The 19,533-nt window shown below is 47.6% G+C and overlaps 1 protein-coding gene across 5 annotated transcripts in view; it reads left to right on the top strand.

Moving 5' to 3' along the window:
* Elf4 (E74 like ETS transcription factor 4) overlaps window positions 1-19,533 on the top strand; it is a 41,510-nt gene that overhangs the window by 474 nt on the left and 21,503 nt on the right. Inside the window, exon 1 of one of the 5 annotated variants that reach the window (XM_021722359.3) lies at window positions 44-180. The exons of the other annotated variants lie outside the window; for them this stretch is intronic. The gene's annotated coding sequence lies outside the window, so the exon portion shown is untranslated. Of the gene's footprint in view, window positions 1-43; window positions 181-19,533 lie in introns of those variants that run through there. 5 annotated transcript variants of the gene reach the window in all.

The following is a 19,533-nucleotide window of genomic DNA, read 5'->3' on the forward strand; positions in this document are numbered from 1 at the left end:
CTTTCGCTGGCGCCGAGCCCCCGGCGCCTCTTGCCCGGCCCGGCTTCCGAGGGGTAAAGGCGCGCTGGCAGGGTTGGCGGGGCTGGAGACCCACGTCTCGGCCCCTGCAACGGGGAGGGGACCACGGCTTCCGACCCTGGCCCGGCGACCAAGCCTGGCCCATAAGCCACTCAGCTTCAGGTACGTCGATGGCGCCGGTTCTTTGAGCCTTCGGAGACCTCGAAAAGTTTGCTTGAGGGCGGTAGCGAGGGCCGCGGGGCCCCAGAGTGGGGTTGGGGGCCCTGGAAAGGGTGGGAGAGCCGTGGCGCGTGGAGTGCCGCGCTTGCCTCGCCCCGCCGCGTGCATGGTGGGGAACCCGGGCTCCTGATACCGGAGTAGAAATGGAATCGATTTCCTGAGTCGGGTCGGGGGCAAGTTTTCCTGTGGCCCGCTCCACCTAGTTCCGTGATAGGGCCGTTTGTGATAGCTGGGGGCCCCCAAAAGCCCAACGCCCGAGGGCAGGATGTTGGTGGACTGTGGCCAGGCTGCTAGATTGATTGAGACGGCCCTTAGAGGTCCTGGGGCCAGGTGCTTTAGGGTCACACACATGCACGTACAGAAACCTATGACTTGGAGTATTGAATCGCCAAAATAGAGACCTCTTGGCAGAGGCTGGAGTTTCCGTGTGAGCCAGACGCCAGCCTTCCCGCTCCTGCGTTCCCGCTCTCCCAGCTTCTCCCGCCTATCTGTTCCCTCCCCTGCTACCACCAAGGGAACTCTGCAGACGCAGGGCGAAGAATCCCCTGATGCCAGAGCCTTGCTTTGGAGGTTTGGGGGACTTCTGGGTTGGCAGCGACTTTGTGAATTCCTGGCCCCTCCATGGCACCTTAACCCTGTTATCCTTTCCTCGTGACTATGCCTGCCACATAGGCTTCCTGACCGGAGCCACCTCCTGACCCCTTGGCACCTTGGCTCAGAGAGGTTCTCCAGGGTGCCCCCAGCAACACCACACCCCAGCTGAGGGATTTGATGGCCTTTTGATTCCTGTCCCTCATCCCTCTGCCCGAGATAGAGGCCTGTCTGGTCCTGCAGCTTCTTCTGGTTAATGTTTGACAGTTCATTGTGGCTAATCATTTTAATTAGCTCTTAAAGTGGGGAGGAACAGTTAACCTTGGACTTCTCGATTTTGGCCTGGTGGGGCCTCAAATGGGAGGAGTGCTAGGGAGGTGGGGAGGTAGGAACGGAAGTGAGGTCACCATCCCAGGGCCTGAGCCACCACTGCTGGCCCCAACAGCTGGTGGGCACGCCCATTGGGGACTCAACCCCTGTGCACTGACCCCTGGCCTCAATGCCAGGTTGGGGAGAGGTGAAGGGAACCTATGCTCGCTCTCCCCTTTGGAGGGACAGGGCACTTTGGCACTGAAAATGCCCAGGGAATATGTATGCCCTGTAAGAATGCCAATCCCTCCTTGCAGTCGGTTACACAGGGTTTTCCTAGTTATAAAGTGCTTCCTCAACCATTAATTCAGTGCACCCAATGCAGAAACCGTCTAGCAGGAGTTATCTGAAGTAATGAGGATGATCAGGGAGATCCTGGAAGATGGTGTGGACAACTGCTGCCTTGCATGCGGTTGTCTCAGGGGCTGGGTTCAAAGCCTAGAACCTCTTGTTGCAGGGGACCATGAAACAGGCTCCACGTTGCCACCCTCACCCAGCCTCTTGCTGGGAGCCGAAGGAGTGGCTTGTTTGCAACTATGTCTGGCATTCCTCCCTCTGCTGCGCTGTGTTTGCTCGGTGGTTACTCAGGAACTGGCGCCCACCCCTGGACAAACTGGGGGCCCCAAATCCACCCACCTTCCCTCGCCTGGTCCTAAGTGGTGGCACAGTGGCTTCCATCTCCTCTGCCATTTACTGTTATCTAAAAATGAGGGTATTCTGGTCCTTCTGCCATGGACCTGATGGATAGCATGTTCAAAATGCCCCTAATTCTGCAAAATTCAGGGCTTTTGTCCCACGAAGGCCCAGTCAGCTACCAGCTGAGGGTATTGCTTTTCCAGGGAAACTGCTCCTGAGCCTGTCCTGGGTTTTCTCCCTCCCAGCACCACACCCAGTTTTCTCATTTTACCTCTAACCTCTAGAGCCAGCCTGTCTGGGTGGGTTGAAACCCCAGTTTTGTCACTTACTCCATGTGTGCTCCCAGTCAATCCTATGCCTCAGTTTCCTTATATGGCAAATGAGACCTATCTTGTAAGGTTGTGATAAGGACCAAATGTGTAAAAACATAGAAGTTACTTATTAGAACAGTGTGTGGCACACAGGAGGCATGAACTGGCATAATGATATTTTCTAATGTAGTGCCTAAAACTCAGATTCAACTCAGCAAATATTTGCCAGGAGTAGATCCCAGTACTGGGCAGTGAGGAAAATATGGAGACACTTCCTGCCTTCCAGGATTGTGTGTATCTTCTTATGTGGACCAGGGTAGTGGTGGGGGTGTGGGAAGGAGGGGGGCTGGGATATTAAATAAGCCAGGCTTGAACCCCTGAGCCAGGCACCCCAGACTTGGAAGCTTCTCCTTGTCTGGAGACCCTGGCTGGTCTGGATCCTTCCTGCTCCCCAAGCCTGCCTGAAAGTTTGGGTGAAGGAGTTCTGGTCCCTGGATGCACTGTAGGTGGTAAGCACTGAGGAAGTGATTTGCTGGGTGTCAGGGCAGGATGGCATCACTTGGGACCACTCTCAAACACCGACAAAATTTCCCCAAGTGGCAGGACTCGTGCCTGATATGCCTCCTGTGTCTTTCTGGTGTCCTCTGCTGAGTTAGGAAGGGCCTTGGGTAGCCTTCTCTCTTCAGCCTAGGCCTGACCCCAACCTGGCCTTGGTTATCACTCCTGGGTTTCTAAGCTGCAAAGAGGTTTCTGGCTTCACTGCCAATTTATTCCCTTTGTGGTTCACAAACTGAAAACTAGTTCTGCAGGGGAGAGAGGAAACTCATGCGAGGTACCCAGAATCCCATGGGCGCTTTCCTAGGGGTCAGGGGCTTTTCTCATCAACACCAACCTGCCTGCAAATCTCTGACCGCTGAGCCTTGTGTGCCCTGTAATAGCGGCCGAGCTGCTAATGCCCTGTAGCTCGGGCCCCAGTGCTGGTTGCCAAGAAACTGCTGGTCGGGGTGCTTATGAGGGTTCTGACCTCATAGGGGCTGCTGAGTTTCAATTCAACAGACCTTTATTAACACCTACTGTGTGCCCAACCTGTGCTAGGAGCTGTGGGGAGTGAAGGGAAGGAGGTGGCAGGGTAGAGATGACTAAGACATTGAAACAATCAGAGGCGAGGACAAGCAGCCAGGCCAGTGGCTGGTCAGGTGCTAATTGTGCTCCTTGGAGCAGAGGCCAGCACGGCCAGGACTCTGAGGTCAGCAGCAGCTGGAGGAGGGAGGGAAGGCTTTGTGAGGGATGCGGGCATGAGCTAGACCTTGAAGGGGGCGGGGCAGCGAGGGGGAGACTTGGCTCAGCAGAAAAGGGAGAAAAGACGCCTTTCTCTCTATTCCCTGGCCACCGACTGACCTTCAGAGCCTGGATAATTGTTTAGTAAATGCATGTCACATAAAAGACCAGGTCAGCGAGTGTGGGTGGCTTGGTGCAAACTCTGATCTCCACTTTAGGAGATACAAAGTGGTCTGCCCAGACAGTGAGCCCAGTGTGTATTGATACAACACAAAGGGTGGCCAGGCTTTCCTGCCACCCAAGCTGAGGGGATTTCAATCTGATCCTCACCACCCCCCAACACATACAGGCCCTGGGGGGTAGGGAGAGAGGAAAGAGGTAGGGGACACCGAAGTGACATGCCACAAGTGTTCACCACAGACAGGCTGGTCGGGTCTTACCTTTTGCCAGGGATTTGAGATTTCTCTGGAAGCCCAGAGGTTCAAGTGGAGGACAGAGATTTTCATAATTGCCCCTCTCCACATACAGCCAGCTGGGAACTGAAGGGTCCAGACCACCAAGGATTAGCTACATATTTGTTCTGCTGCTTTTGTGTCTTCCCTGGCTGGGTGTAAAGGGGGCCTTGGATCTTGTTGTGTTTAATTAGATAAAAACACCCGGACATACCCCCACACCCACATTCATTATTTTTCCTCTCAGTACCCTCTTGTTTTGCCCCCTCCCCGGCACATTTCAAACACTGAAGGGGCCCTGACTTCTGGGCTGGGAGATTGTGTCCTACAGTGAGTTTCTTGGCAAAGAGATCTCAGTCTGCTCCTGGGGCGAGGAGGAGGCTCAGGCAGCAGGGAAGGGTGTTTCACACAGGAGGGTCTGCAAGGGAAAGTGCTGGAATATGTTTCAAAGAAGCCAGCAAGAAACAAGAGGTTAAGCAGCTTGCCCAGGTTAAGCAAGCTTTGTGGTGGGTTACCACTTTCTAGATGGGCCATTTTGTCATCCCAGCACTGGCACTTCCCGCCTCTCTGTCCATCTGCCTTTCCTGAAGCAGCCTTCCCCTTCTAGTTTGACCCAATATTCTTCTCCAGAAGCATTATTGTCTAGAGGAGAAAGAACACAGGTATATCCCAGGTCTGCCACTTACTGGCTGTGTGTCTGTGAGCTAGTTACTTAACTTCTCTGCATCTCAGGGCCACCTTCACGGGGTCAGAGTGAGGATTAAAGGAGATAAATGCACGCGAAGCTCTCAGCATAGTGCCTGGCACATAGTAAACCACCCAGTAAATATTCTGTGCTGTTATTGTCATTTTCTGTGGCTAGTATTGTTGTTGTCGTTATCATTTCCCCTCTACACACACTTGACTTTGCCAGGCTCCTGGAATCAACCACCTCTCTGACAGTGCTGGCAGGGTGCACCACGCCCATTCCTGAAAGCAACAGGGAGATTTTCCACGTTTTTCTGCCTTTTTTTTTTCAGTTGTAGATGGACACAATATCTTTATTTATTTATTTTTATGTGGTGCTGAGGATCCAATTCAGTGCCTCACACTTGTGAGGCAAGTGCTTTACTATTCCGCCCCAGCCCCAGCCCCATTTTTCTGCTTTTTGTTAAGTCTGCCATCATACAGGATAAGGAAGGGATGTGAAAGCAGGTGTGTGTGTGTGTGTGTGTGTGTGTGTGTAATCTTTGTGAGTGGTAGGCAGTGCTATAGTGAAGAGTGAAACTCAAGTCTTCCATATTTGTGTTAACATTGCCATCTTTCTCCCTTCACCATTTTCATCTTGAGTATCATTTACTGCAGAAAATCAGGGGATGTTAGCTCCTTCAAGAGAAGGCCTAATGTTTTACCCCTGGGGACAATTTTGCAGTCATCAGTTTGTTGTAATTGTCCTCCTGAGTGTTGGATTCTGGGAGCCAGCTGGCTGACCCCTTTCCCTCACATGGATGATGGTTGCCTTCTATGCCAGTTCCCAGAGGCTTTGGGTTAGGGCTGGCACACTGCCTTTGCCCAGAAGCATCCTTGGGGGCTCGAGGCCATTCCCATTTTCTAAAGACCTTTCAGAAGGTAACTTGGAGGTTCCACCTACTATCAACCAGTTGTGTTTGCTTGAGGAGCCTGTGATTGCTTGCAGGGACAGGAGGCCAGGATCAACTAGACTGCACATGGACCACCCCTGAGCAGAGTATTCCTCTGAGTCCCTCCATCCCACCCATTAGGTTAGGACAGCTAGGCCTTGGGGAACAGACAGTGGGCAATTAGTCTTAACCTCCCCATTCCTGATGACCTGATAACAAGGAGGTACTTAGTACATGTAGACTGAAGAGATAATTTGTCTTTCTCTCATAATGTCCCCTGAGGATAACAGAGGCTAGTTCAGCTTTGCTGAATCTGTGAGAATCCATGCACAGAAAACACCTACCTGTCTCACGTGGTGATCACTTTGTCGACACCACACTGATTCTGAAAAAAATGCAACAGGCCCAATTCCCTGCTAGAAGGCTCTAAACCCCGTTCTAGAACAGTAGTGGCACACGCATACTTAGCCCCACAGCAGGTGGGAGCCAGTGTGCCAACCGGCCTGTGGCACATACTGTTTGTAGACTGAGTGATGATCCATCCTGAGGCTTGTCTAGCGAAAGATCAGTCGTCTTCCCCTGCTGCTTTGGGGAAGGCTTCCTGGAGGTCAGAGAGAAGACGACCTTTCAAAAGAGGAAAGGGGGACCATTGGCTGGGTTCTGCTGGCATTCCAGCCTCCATGAGACGATAACACTGGCATGGGAGTGAGCAAGAGATAAAATGCCATAAGCCCATGACAATCAGCACACTCGATAAGTCCCAAGGTTCAGAATCAGACTCTATTGGTTACACCAAGGAATGTGTTTTCTAAGAGAGCACAGGAATTCTTGCTTCTTTTGTCTTGTCTGCTGTTACAGAGTGATGATGTTACATTGTAAAGTTGGCATGGCAATGTCATATCATAAAATCATATAAGAAGGGTTGTCATGGTGGCTGTTATTTTGTCCAACCTGGGGTCCTTTTTCATTCATTTTATTTTATTTCATTTCATTCTATTCTGTTTATTTAGTGGTGCTAGGGATGGAACCCAGGGCCTCTTGCATGCTAGGCAAACACACTACCACTGGGCTACATCGCCAGCCTTCTTTCTTTTAATTGAACAGCTTTATTGAAGTCATATTGACATACAATAAACTGCACATATTTCCAAGTGTACAATTTGATAATATTTGACATGTGTATATACCCGTGAAACCATCACCACAATCAAGACAGCAAACACATGCATCAGTCCTGGAAAGTTTCCCTGTGCCCCTTGTGATTTCCCCCTTCCATCCTGAGGCAACCATGGCTCTGTTTTCTGTCACTATAGATTACTCTGCATTTTCTAAAGTTTTATATAATTGGAATCATATAGCATGTAGTCTTTTTTGTTCTGGCTTCTCTCACTCTGCATATTTATTTTAAGATTCATTCCTCTTGTGTATATCAGTATTTCATTCCTTTTTATTGCAAAGTAGCATTCCATTGTATGGCTAGAGCATACATTGTTTATCCATTCATCAGCTGATGGACAGTTGGTAGGTTTTTTTTTTCTTCCAGTTTTTAGCTCTTACAAACAAAGCTGCTATGAACATCTGTGTCCAAATCTTTCTTATGGCTGTATATATTTTTTTTTGCTCTTGGATAATTACCTAGGAGTAGAAAAACTAGATCATACATTAGTGAAGGTTTAACTTTCTAAGAAACTATCCAATTGTTCTCCTTGTTATCCAGCTGTACCACTCTACTTACCCAACAGCAGGAGATGGAAGTTCCAAAATTGTTCTGTTCTTCATTCTCACCAACACTGGGTATGGGTGGCCTTTTTATTTTTAGCCATTCTGATAAGTATGCAGTAGCTTTAATTTGCATTTCCCTAATGACTGTTGATGATGAACATTTTTTGGTTTTCTTTTTCTTTTGGTACTGGAGATTGAATCCAGGGGTACCTTACCACTGAACTACATCCCTAGCCATTTTTACTTAGAAACAAGGTCTTGCTAAGTTGCTCAGGGTCTTGTTAAGTTGCTGAGGCTGGCCTCAAACTTTCAAACTTCCTGCCTCAACCTCCTGAGTCACTAGGAATATAGGCGAACATTTTGTCATGTACTTATTTGTCATCCATTTATCTTCTATAGCAAAGCGTCTGTACAAATCTTTTGCATTTTTATTTATTTTTAAATTTTCAGACAGGGTTTTACTAAGTTTCTGAGCCTGGTCTTGAACTTGCAATCCTCCTGCTTCAGCTTCCCAAGTCACTGGGATTACAAGTGGCCACTTTTAAATTGAGTTGTTTGTTTTCTGGTAGTTAAGGTTTGAGAGTTCTTATAGATTCTGGATACAAGAACTTTATCAGATACATGCTTTAGCTTGTGTTTTCATTCTCTTAGTTCGACATAATATCTTTATTTTACTCATTTATTTATTTATGTGGTGCTGATGATCAAACCCACGGCCTCACACATTCTAGGCGAGCGCTCTACCTCTGAGCCATAACCCCAGCCCTTTCATTCTCTTTGTAAAAGTTTTTAATTTCAACAAAATGCAACTGATCATTTTTTCTTTTATGAATTGTGCTTTTAGTGTTCTATCTAAGCAACCCTCATCTAGGCTTAAGTCACAGATATTTTATCTTATGTTTTGTCATGTAAGTTTAGACTTTACATTTTGGTCTGTGTTTTTTTTTTTTTTTTTTTGAATAAGGATTGAACCCAGGGGTGCATAACTGCTGAACCATATCCCCAGCCCTTCTTAAGTTTTATTTTGAGACAGGGTCTCGCTAAGTTGCTCAGGCTGGCCTCCAACTTGCAATCCTCCTTCCTTGGCCTCCCAAATCACAGGGTTTAAAAGCATGTGGCACCACACCCAAGCTTTGGTGATGCATTTTGAGTTATTTTTTCTGTATGGTAAAAGATATGAATCCAAATTTAATTTTTTTCTCTTTTTTACATATAGATAACCATTTATTCTAGCACCATCATTGAAAAAGCTATTGTCAATCTATTTCTATTGTTTTTGTGTAGGTGGGCTTATTTCCGAAGTCCACATTCTGTTCTGCTGAGTGATCTATTTGGTTATGTTTATGCTAGTACCAACTACTTTGATTACTTTAGTTTTATAATCATTCTTGGAGTCAGGTAGTATTAGCCCTTCAACTTTGTTTTTTGTCTGTTTGTTTTTTGTACTGGGGTTTGAACCCAGGAGTGCTTAAACATTGAGCCACATCCCCAGCCCTTTTTATTTTTTATTTTAGAGAGACAGGGTCTCTCTAACTTGCTTAGGCCTTACTAAATTACTGAAACTGATCCTGGACTTGGGATCCCTCTGCCTTAGCCTCCTGAGTTGCTAGGATTACAGGTTGCTGGGATTACAGCTGTGTACCATTATACCCAGCACAACTTTGTTCTTTCTCAAAGTTAGTTTCAGCATTTTTTTTTTTTTGTACCAGGGATTGAACCCAGAGACACTCAATCACTGAGCCACATCCCCAGCCCTTTTTATTTTTTTTATTTTGAGACAGAGACTCACTAAATTGCTGAGGCTAGCCTTGAACTTGTGATCTTCTTGCCTCAGCCTCCTGTATCCCTACAGTTATAGGCGTGAACAAAAGTCCTCTTAAAACAATTTGTACTCATACAGTTCTCCTTACACCCTACTCTCTGGAATCATTTTAGCTTATAAACCTGATCCAGTATCATGAAGTCTTTTCCTGAGAGTTTAATGACTCAGACCAGCACCCAATATTCCCAGGGTAGAAGCACTATGGTTTACAAAAGGAAATCCTTTGATGATCATCAACTCCCTTCCAGTGCAACTTGGAATGAGTGATTCTAGCTCGGACACGTTGCCCCTAGCAGAGGCTTAGAGTAAGAGAGAAAAAGTAATGGAGCCCTGGAAACCTTTGTCCCCTGACTATACCATCCCCCCTGCTAAACTGTAGCCCTAAAATCGATTAATATCTGTGGGTTGATACTAAGGACTTAATTTATGAATACTTAGACCTGTGTTAGCATCAGAAGATGAAACAGGCCTTGACCCCATAGATTTGACCACCTGTTGGGGAAATGAGAGGTTCATATGAAATAAAGAACAATTCAAGACCATGTGGGCTTAAGAGAGCTTGCAATAGAACTTAAAGGTTATGGGAGTTCAAAGAAGAGGGCTCCATGGATGTGGGCTGTAGTCACCAGGGCATAACCTGCTCCGTGAATTTGATGGACTTGGGTCAGGACCTTGCTGGATGGGTACTATTTGATTAGCCAAAAGGAGCAGCAAGGGTATGACAGGCCTGAGAAACTCCGTGAAAGAGGCTGGAATGTTCCCCCAGGGGACCATGAGGAGACCACTGGGCTTGAAGCCCAGCTTGAGTTGGGAAATCATGGGAAACAGGGCTGAGTAGGTAGGGTGGAGTCACACTCTGAAGGACCTTTGGAAACTGAGCAGATGAGTTTGGACTCTACAGCTCTGCAGAGTCTGGCTGGTGTGGTCACAGCCACAGATCTGAATGCATGTCCTGGAGTAAAACTTGGAACCAGCTCCAAGACTGAGGGAGGAGTTAAGTGGAGGCAAGGCTAGGATTGGAACTTGATCTTTCTTGCTCCCAATCAAGTGGGCCTTGTGTTGCACCAGGCCTAGGTTTTATTTTTATTATTTATTTATTTTGGTACTGGGGATTTAACCCAGGGGCACTTTACCACTGAGCTACATTCCCAGCCCTTTTTAAAAACTTTTTTTGGTTTTGTTTTCAGACAGGGTCTCACTAAGTTGTTTAGGGCTTCACTAAGTTGCTGAGCCTGGCCTCAAATTAGAAATTCTGCCTCAGCCTCCCCAGTCACCGGGATTACAAGCATACGCCACTATGCCTGGTTTAGGCCTAGGTTTTATATTTCCAAAGGACATTAACATTCACTCCCTGTAGCTTTCTAACAGAGGCCACAGGCATAGTGAGCTTTACACATTCCCTCCTTGATGAAGGATGGCTTGTTCCATGGCATATTGTGTGACTGGTGACAGCACCACCAAGAAGTACCCTCTAGCTTTCCTACATACTGGTTGACCCCACTGCTTGCCCTGGAGCCCTTCCTTAGGTAAAAGCATGCTATATAGTCTTTCAAAATGAAAATGTGAGCTGAATGGGTGAGAGTTTGGGACCTATGAGGCTCTGAAATCTGGGTGTGTATTGGCCAAGATTGTGCCCGAGGATTTCTTAGCCTCACCTTGTCTGTCACATTCAGACTGTAGTTGTCCCAGCTACTTGGAGGCTGAGACCAAAGAATCACTCCATCACAGGAGTTCAGGAAATAGAGACTGGCCTGGGTAACAGAATGAAAACCCATCTCTTAAAAAGAAAGAAGAGGGCTGGGGATGTGGCTCAAGCGGTAGCGCGCTCGCCTGGCATGCGTGCATCCCGGGTTTGATCCTCAGCACCACATACCAACAAAGATGTTGTGTCTGCCGAGAACTAAAAAATAAATATTAAAATTCTCTCTCTCTCTCTCTCTCTCTCTCTCTCTCTCTCTCTCTCTCTCTCTCTCTCCCCCCTCTCTCTCAAAAAAAAAAAAGAGAAAGAAGAAAAATGTGTTAAGGAGAGAGATGACATTTTAACCCAATGTCAGCTATTAACACATTAACACTAAATGGCTTTTGATTTTTCTGAATGGTAGGAAATTCTATTCCTGGGGGGATGAGACAGTGACCTGAAAGTTTTGATAGAGTGAAGAACTGTGGAGCCGGATAGCCACTAGGGTCAGTAAAGCCTGTAAGAAGCTCTAGATAACATGAAATCTCCAGTGGTTGGGCCTGAGGCTGAGGCTATGAGAGCCATGTGACATGGCATGCCTGTGGTTTACATTGCCCATTAATGGCAAAGTTGCCTTAGCAGAGTTTTCCTAAACTTTCCCATCCAAGTGACCCAAACTATTGAATTATATTCTAGAGACCTAGAAGAACATAGTGTCATCACATTTCTTTGAAGTGTAGCATTTGATCTTAAGTGTGAATGTTGCAATCTACTGCCTCAGATATATTTTATTTTTTATTATGTACTTATTTATTTATTTTGGTACCAGGAATTGAACCCATGGGCACTTAACCACTGGGCCACATTCCAAGTCCTTTTAATTTTTTTATTTTAAGACAGGTCTTGCTAAGTTTTTTAGGGCCTCACTAAGTTGCTGAGGCTGACTTTCAACTTGCAATACTCCTGCCTCAGCCTCCTGAGTTGCTGGGTTTACAGACCTACACCACCATGCCTGGCCCCAAATATATTTTAAATGATTTATCAGTGAACATAATGGAAGTGCCTGGAGGATGAGTGGGGTTTGGACTGTAGCTTTGATCCCTCGTCTGGGGCTTGGTCAGATTTAGCAAGCAGGCCCTGTCCCTGTGGGTCTGCCTACGGGCACATCAGGTCTTGAACTTTCAGGATTTTTGCCCAAGTGCTAGAAGGGAAATCCACCACCTGCAGCATCTTCATTTGCCTGGCATTCCCAACCCTGTCTTCCTTGGTTCAAACATATTTGAGAGGAAAATCTAGGCCCTTACATTCTAGGACACACTTTTTAATTAGTTTTTTTTTCAATCTTTTATTTATTTATTTATTTATTTATTTATTTATATGTGGTGCTGAGGATCAAACCTAGTGCCTCATTTGTATGAGGTAAGTGCTCTACCACTAAGCTACAGCCCCAGCCCCTGAGAGAAAGTCTTTGGATTTTCTCGGTGGTTAGCTCTGCCCTCATCCCGGCATTTAGGCAGGTGAGCAGATTCCAGGGTTGGGATAGAGAGTTTGGGACCTATGAGGCTCTGAAATCTGGGTGTGTATTGACCAAGATTATGCCTGAGGATTTCTTAGCCTCACCTTGTCCATCACATTCAGCCTGCAGCCCCTCATTCAACCCTCCCTTTAGCCTAGAGTTTACTAGTGCTCTTCAGTTTGAAAAATCTGCTTGGACTGTCAGAACCGTCTAACCTAGTGCTGCTTTCCCTCATCTTTTGGGACTAAGGACAGAAGGACCAGCAAGGCACTCTGGGCCAAGATTAGCCTCACTAGCAATCCAGGCATCTCATTCTTCTCTCTAGCCTGCAGATAGAGAAGATGACAATTTAAAAAGATCTCATGCCCTCTCCAGCTTGGGCAGGCTGGGTAAAGCACTATGAATATTCCGGTTTCTCTCTGGCAGGCAGGGCCCCAGGCACTGAGGGATTGTGCCAAACAGCAGGCTTTGGTCCACACCCCTTGCCTGCCAGGGGGCTCCTGACTGTGGGTGCCTATAGTGACGAAAGTGCAGGTAGGGCACTGAGCAGGCTGTCTAGGCTGGGCGGGCGGGGCGCCTGCTGGGTGAGGCCCAGATTCCCCAGGCTGATAAGGCAGCCTGTAAACACCCAGCGAGGGGAGGGGGCAGAGGGCAGGCAACCAGATGGTAGGAGAGGGGGGAAACCGGAGCCCAGGCCTAGCTGCAGGAAGTGGGGCTTGATGTGGAAACATCCTGTCCAGCGGGGGCTAGACCAGTGGCCATAAGCAATCATTCCCTCCACCATGAAGGCAAGCTCAGCACAAGGTGGGGCTGCCTGCCTGGGCGCCAGGCCAAGAACCTGGTTCCTGACATCTCAAAAGGACATGATCAATGGGCCTCTGTTATGGGTTTGCTCTACCACCTAGCACTATCAGGGGGAAGGGGAAAATCAGAACCAAGCTACCCACCCCCCATGAAGAGACTTAGCAGAAGAACTGTCTGAGAGAATTTGACCATCACAAGAAAATCATTGTCATCTCTGTGAGTGAGGAACATTGATTGGAACACGGAATCGTGTCAATTGTGCCAAAGGACTCCTGCAGCCCTCGAAGAAGAGCCACAAGGCTGACGCTCCATTCTGCTCTGCTTGTGGGGCCTTCTAATTAGAATCTCAGAGGGTCAGAGCTGGCGGAGCCTTTAGCAAAGGATCACAAACTCATCTGCTGCACTTTATGGATAGGGAAACCAAGATCCAGAAAGAGGGAGGGACTCAGCCTGTGAACAGCAGACCTGAAATTCAAGCTGCTGCTCTGGAGTGTTTCCCACCACTCTCCCTGATGTAGGAGGTCTGCCCCCCCCATCCCTCCACTTCCCTTAGACACACTCACTGAACCTGCACTTAACCTTGCTAAGGGCCACAGAGGAGCTGGCAGAAGGAAGGAGCCTCAGGGTCATATATCAGAAGTCTTCCACTTGCCTGTGGCTTTATATGACCATTCTCTGGGCCTCGTTTTTTTTTTTTTTAATTATTATTTTTATTTATTTTTTGGTACCAGAGATTGAACCCAGGAGTGCTTAACTACTGAGCCACATCCCCAGCCCTTTTTATTTTTTATTTCGAGAGAAGGCTTCACTAAGTTGCTGAGGCTGGCTTTGAACTTGCAATCCTCCTGTGTCAGCCTCCTGAATGGCTGGAATTACAGGTGTGTACCACAGTGCCTGGTGGGCCTCAGTTTTAAAAAATATCTTTCAGGAGCATGTGAAATGGAGCTCTGGCCAGGCACAGTGGTGCATGCCTGTAATCCCAGCAACTCGAGAGGCCGAGGCTGGAGAGTGAAACTTGGAGCATAGTCTGGGTAACAGCGAGACCCTGTCTCAAAATAAAAAGACTGGAGGTGTAGCTCAATGCTTGCCTAGAATGTCCAAGGCCTTAGGTTTAATCCCCAGTACCAAGAGAAAGGAACCCCCCAAAACCCAAAATAAACCCACCCCAGCTTTATTAGAAGAATAGGGTGGACCTGTGATCAAGCCCCTGACCATGGGCCTGGCACATATGAGGTACTCAGGTCTGGCTTTCCATAAATATTTGAATAAACATGTGAACCAACACCCCAAGATAAGACCAAGACTTACATTATGTGTAAGTGGCAAGTAACTGTGTATTTATGGGGCAGGGACTATACCATGGTGACTCCAGATATAGAGCTTGGAACTTTCTGGAAATAGTAGTTCCCTGGGGTACAGGAGTAAAGTCAGCCTCCCTATCAGCAGAGCTAGAAGCTGTCCTCCACAGCTGACTGTGGAATCAAATCGTCACCATTTTGGTTCAGGAAGTTAGGATCCACTTATGAAGCTGAGCTCTGCTTGCGCTTGAGGCCTCAAGGGGCACAGAATCTGAGAAGCTTCTGTTGAAGAAGCCTCACAGGGGCCCTGACCCTTTGGATTTGAGTGTCCCGAGCAAGCCTTGTGCTAGTGATCGCAGCAGATGATCTCCAGCATAGGCAGAGGGAAAAGCAGGGACTTTGAGATCAAGGCCACCAAAGCCTGGGTTTGAGTTCTGCCTCCATTCCTGACAGGCTATGTGACCTTGGTCATGTTGCCTAATCTCTTCTGAGCTTTCCTTCTGCTGTTTTTAAAATGGAACTGTTAAAACAGAATTATTGCCAAAATAGATTTTGCTGGAAACATAGTTCACAGAGTATGTAGTCGTTGGAAATAAACCTGGGTTCAAATTCCAGTTCTGCCACTTGCTAGCTACTTTGTAAGAATGAAAGAAGACCAGGTGCTGTGGTGCATGTGTGTAATCCTAGCAACTCAGAAGGCTGAGACAGGAGGATTGAAAGTTGGAGGCAAGCCTCAGCAATTTAGCAAGACACTGTCTCAAAATGAAAAGTAAAAAGGGCTAGGAATGTGGCTCGGAGCACCTCTAGGTTCAATCTGTACTACTGGTTTCAAAAAAAAGAATGGAGAGCAGGGTGTAGTGATGCACACCTGTAATCCCAGCTACTTAGGAGGCTGAGGAAGAAGCATGGCAGGTTTGAAGCCAGCCTGGGCAACTTAGTAAAGCCTTGTCTGAAAAATGTGTTTGAAAGGGGGAACATGGCTCAGTGGTAGAGTTTCCCTGGGTTCAACCCCCAGTACTGTAAAAAAGAAAAAAGAAAAACAAAGAAAGGAAATAATATTCTATAGGGCATAATACCAACCCCACAGCCTATACCCCAGAACTTTAAACCCCTGCCACCTTCCCTGAGCTTCATCCTGTCACCCTCTACTATTTTCTGTTTGGCTCCCTTCCCCAGAAGCAGGGGGAGCAACTTGAAGTGCTATCAGATAGTGTAGGAGAAAATCCCATCCACATTTAAATAAGAACCCACGGCCCTCTGCCCCATAGTGGCCACACCCACTGCTCTGGGCCCAGCATTCGCTCTGGGCCCAGCATTTGCTCTGGTGCCAACCCTGCAAGTGCTCACCCTGTGCTGACACCAACCTCAAGTGTTTCCACCCCCTCCACCCAGGCTCAATGTGCTATACAAACACGTGCCAACAGCTTTGAGTCGGCTTGTAACCAAACCCCAGCCCTGGGCTTACACTGATGATGTAGGGAGGGGCTGGCAGGAACCCAGGTGCACATCCAGATGTTGTCTCTGAGGCTTCCTTGGTGTCCCCCAAACCAGCTGTGAAACAGTATTCACTCCACTTTGCTGGGGTGGAGAAGTAGGCCCTCCCCTCGGGGACAGTGAGGCCCCCTTCTTGGGGGAAGGCTGGTTTCTTTGGGGAGCTTGGAGAATAAAAAGTGGGACCTTGGTCTCCTGACAGAAAGCCTGCTGGGAAAGGCCCTTGGCCAAAGTTACAAGAAGACAACACCCCAAGAGCCAAGAGAGGTATCAGGATCATCTCCTCATCCATTTTTTGCTGGCTCATCTAGAACCAGCTCACTTAGGAGTCCCCTGTGTTTCTTTCACTGCAGTTTGAACCTGATGGAATACTTAATCACCATGGGGGGAATAAGGTGGGAATAAGGTGGCTGTGTTCATCTATTGTTAAGCTCTCATCTCAGGCATCAAGGCTTCTAGAACCATCATTATGCAGTTCTGGCCTGTCCCTGGGAGGATTGGCAACTGGGCAGAGGTCTGGGACATTGGGCTGCTATTGCTGTCCTGACCCATGGCCTTAAGAAGGTGTCACTGAACAGGTCATGTGTCTTCAAGATCTCTCTCAGGTACCCAGCCCTACTAGTAATAGCCCCACCTTGCAAGGATACCTGGGTGGTACTTAAGTATAACTCACCACGCCAAATCAGCAGCCATTACAGAATGTGAGAGTACTTTGCTTCTTTACCCAGAAAGGCCATGACCCTTGACCTACATGAGACTAGTATTTTGTTCTCCATTGTTGTCTCTGTCCATTGGTGCTAGGGGCAAATCCTCTGCAAAATAATGAAGTGACATTGGTTTCAGTATCACCTGCCCATCTGAATTAACTCCTCATTCAGGCCCTTCTTGCTTCAATCTGTCCATCTGAAGCCACTTTAGACTAGTCCCTAGCAGGCACTGGCCTTTATCCAGTTCTTTAAGGCCAAACCCACTGTGCTAATTCCCAGAGGCTATAGTGACAGGAGAAGGTGTGTGGAGATGACCCCTTTGTGCCTCCCTCCCAGGTAATAAATCCTGCTTCTTCCCAGATGCAGGTTGATGGAGTTGCTGCTGGGGCATCCCCTTGTGTAGACAGCTGTCTTTTCAGCCTTCCTGTGAGGGATCCTCCCCTCTGTGCACTCTCTGACCTGTGTGGGGCAGGGGTGGGGCTGGGAGGGCCAGCAGGTCCTGAAGGGGAAACTGCAGAAACCCCTGGGACAGGAAGTGGCAGAGAGGGGCTGCTTCCTCTGGCAGAGCAGGGGTGCGGTGAGAGCAGGCCCTATCTCCTGCCCCCTTGCCTATCTGCTGTGGGTCTTAGGAGGTTGAGAAGAGGTGAGAGTCCTTTTGCTGCCTCCCTCCTGTCCCCAAATGGAGGCTTTGGGAGGGCTCTTTCAGACGTGCCATAGTGAGAGGAATTCAGAAAGCAGGGGGACAGGTCAGCAGAAGGGAAGGACAGGGTGGGGCAAGTGAGTGTGGAGTGAAGGACGTCCCTGCAGGGGCAGTTTAAAAAAAAAAAAACACAGCTGGGCAAGGGAACCTTCTGTAAACTCCTGTTCCAGGAGTAGGGACTAAGTGATCAGGACAAGGCCTGCTCAAAACAAGACAGATGAGCAAGTCTAGATCATAGAGCAAGAAAGGGCCTTGGATCGTCCAGCCCAACCCCCTCTTTGTGCAAATGAAGAAAGCAAGACACACAAAGCAGAAGTGACTTGCTCAGTTCACGTCACAGGCAGAGCCAGGGTCAGAAGTCAGGACTCCTAATCCTGGACTGAGACTCTTTCTGATGAGAACCTGCTGAGTTTGTATTTAGTGTCCCACACCTCCCCCAGGCACCTCCATCTCCACGGCCCCTGTGGCATTCTTCTCAGAAATAAACTTGAATTTATTCTCATTGAAGGGGAACAAGGCCTTCAGTCCAGGGATGAACAAAAATTTTTAATTTATTTTGTACTAGGGATTGAACCCAGGGGTGCTTTGCCACTAAGCCACATCCACAGCCCTTTTATTTATTTATTTATTTTCATTTTGAGACAGGGCCTTACAAAGTTGCTGAGGGCCTCGCTAAGTTGTTGAGTCTGGCCTTGAAGTTGCGATTCTACTGCCTCAGTTTCCGGAGTCACTAGGATTACAGACATGCTACCACACCCCACAGCAAAATTTTTTGTAAAGGACCAGATAGTAAATATTTTAGGTGTTGTGGCTCATGCAAGTAGCTTGTCACAACTATAGATAAGGCAAAAGCAGCCATAGACATACCTGTGTGCCAATAAAACTTTATTGACCAGTACTGAATTTGAATTTCATATAATTTTTATGTGTCATGAAATATGCTTGTTTTGATTTTTCTCCTAATTATTTAAAAATGAAAAAAGAAACAAAAGCCATTCTTAGCCCATAGGCTATATAAAAATAAACAGTGAGCCATATTTAGCACCTGGACCACAATTTGTCAATCCCTCCTTGGGTCTAAGTCAAGCTAAGGTGTCAGGAGGAGGAGGAAAGAGTATATCAGGTGGGTAAGGCTTTGAAAAGGTAACATTTGCTTTAAGTCTTGAAGGATGTGTGGAAATTGGACCCACAGACGTTGGGGAGGGGCATACCAGGCCGAAGGGACAGTGTGAACAAAGGCATGCAGCGGGAGGAAGTCACTGTGAAAGTTAAATGTGTTCTGCACATGTGTGGCCTCATTGTTATTTGCCAGCCCTGAATCTTTGGCTGCTGTCCCTTCTTGCCAGAGGAAAGGGTTGGCTTTGTTGAGGATGCTGGGAGACAATGAAGAGGGGAAGAAAGAATGGTCGCCAGGGAGCCATGGTGACTAGCTGTGTGACCTTGAACAAGTCACTTCCCCTCCCTAGGGGACTCAGTATGGAAGTTGGATAAGAAGAGGGATGGATCTTTCAGGCCCTTTTTAACTTTGATATCCTGGGACTCTGGTCAAGGGGGGACTTCAATAGTGTGGTAGGAGAGAAGGAAGAACCAACTAGGGGAAGAGTGCATTTGGGAGGGGCACCCAGTGCCAGGCACACAGTGACGCCACCATGGCCCCTTCCCTTGGGTGTTCCAGAGCTGAGCAAGGACTTCTGCCTCACTTTCTAGGACACACTCTGGCAGAGGTCCTGACAAAGAACATGCTCCCTTCAACATAAAGTTATCTGACTTAAAGTCCTACTGGTACCTAGTCACAGATTATCCCAGCTTCTTTAAAAAAAAAAAAAAAGCCCACTAATGAATTTATTTAGTCTCTGGTCAGTGTTCCTGTTTTCTTCCTCCCCTAACAATGGAAGCAAGCAGGACTTCCTGGGGGCTGGGATGGGGTGTACCATTCTAAAGCACCATCCATTCAGCACATGTAACTCTCTGCCACTGTGTTATATTGTACTCTCTTTACCAGGCCAGGCTGGTTTGTGTGGCCACTGAATACTTGTCTAGATCCTTCCTTCCCTGAAGCCCCAACTCCAGACAAGATGGAAGCTGCCTGGGTCCTCTTTTTCCTCCACTAATCCTGGGTTTTTCAAGATAATCACAGCTAATCCCCACTTCACCATGTTCAAGATGAACTGCTTGTCCTGCCCTATATCCTGCTCCAGTCACTTCACATCTTTTACTATTTTTCTAGAAAGAATAAGCTACCCATCTTGGGAGTCTGTAGATACTATCTTACCTCATAGTCTACTACTTTTTTCCTTTGGGG

Source organism: Ictidomys tridecemlineatus, chromosome X (assembly GCF_052094955.1).
Source record: "Ictidomys tridecemlineatus isolate mIctTri1 chromosome X, mIctTri1.hap1, whole genome shotgun sequence".
In the NCBI taxonomy this organism is placed as follows: Eukaryota; Metazoa; Chordata; class Mammalia; order Rodentia; family Sciuridae; genus Ictidomys; species Ictidomys tridecemlineatus.